We start from the raw sequence: 1,495 nt of genomic DNA on the forward strand, positions 1-1,495 counted from the left end.
GAGCTTGTGGCTCTAGCTGCATATGTAGCAGAAGATGGCCTAGTTGGCCATCACTGGGAAGAGAGGCCCTTTGGTATTGCAAACTTTATATGCCCGAGTACAGGGGAATGCCAGGGCCAAGAAGCAGGAGTGGGTGGGCAGGAAAGAAGGGTTGGGGGAGGGTATAGGGAACTTTCGGGATAGCATTTGAAATTTAAAATGTATATAAAGAAAATATCTAATAAAGTGCCCACAAAAAGAGGAGAATATTAAATATTATAAAATTGATTTACATTTTCATGCCTTCATTCACTTACAACTCGCAGTTCTTAGTGGATTGCTGTAGATAGTTTTTAGAACGTTGAATTTTATGGTTTAGACTTATACCATAGCTTTGTCTTCAGCATTTGTTATTTGTCATTTTGTTTGCTCTATCAGAAGTGACAGTTGTACATGACTTTCTTTCATTTCCTTCCTTCCTTCCTCCCTCCCTCCCTCCCTCCCTCCCTCCCTCCCTCCCTTCCTTTCTTTCTATCTTTCTTTCTTCCTTCCTTTCTTGTGTGTGTGTATGCGTATATGAATGCATGACTGTACACGCATGTTTACATGTATGTATTTGTGTGTTTATGTGTGTATGCATGCATTTGCATGTGTTTGTGTGTATGCATGTGTGGTGTTTGTATATGTATGAGAGAGAGGTGAGGTGAGATGAGGGGAGGGGAGGGGAGAGGAGAGGAGAGGAGAGGAGAGCTGCTTGTGGACGTTGTACATCGTGGTGCGGAGCCTAGTGCGCACCACGATGTACAACGTCCACAAGCAGCAGAACTCAAAAAGGTCAGCAAGCTGAAGGGTCCAAATGAGGACCATGACCAATGCAAGTCTTATAAAGGACAACATTTTAATTGTGGCTTGCTTACAGGTTCAGAGGTTTAGTCCATTATTATCAAGGCAGGAGCATGGCAGCATCCAGGCAGACATGGTGCAGGCAGAGTTGAGAGTTCTACATCTTCATCTGAAGGCTGCTAGCAGAATACTGACTTCCAGGAAGCTAGAATGAATATCTTAAAGACAACACCCATAGTGACACACTTACTCCAACAAGGCCACTTCTATTCCAACAGGGCTACACCTTCTAATAGTGTCACTCCTTGGGCCAAGCATATAGAAACCTTCTAATAGTGTCACTCCTTAGGCCAAGCATATAGAAACCACCATACATAGTCAGGCTGATATTTAAATTTTTGTTCAGTGAAAAGCATGCTAGACTTCTGACATGCAGACTGTCACTGAACTGACTTATGCTGTTTATGTTATTGCTACTAAAGCTGTAGTAATTTTTCACAGCAGCCATAAAACATTAATAAATAAGACATTCTTTTTCATTGTTGATAATATAAATAAGGTCTACAGACACACTATGTTCTCTTGCTAATTGTTTAAGAGGAGAATATTGCATATGCCAGCAGGATTTTGATGAAGGGACCCTGGTATAGCTGTCTCATATGAGGCTATGCCA

This window comes from Mus caroli, chromosome 14 (genome assembly GCF_900094665.2).
Source record: "Mus caroli chromosome 14, CAROLI_EIJ_v1.1, whole genome shotgun sequence".
NCBI classification, from domain to species: Eukaryota; Metazoa; Chordata; class Mammalia; order Rodentia; family Muridae; genus Mus; species Mus caroli.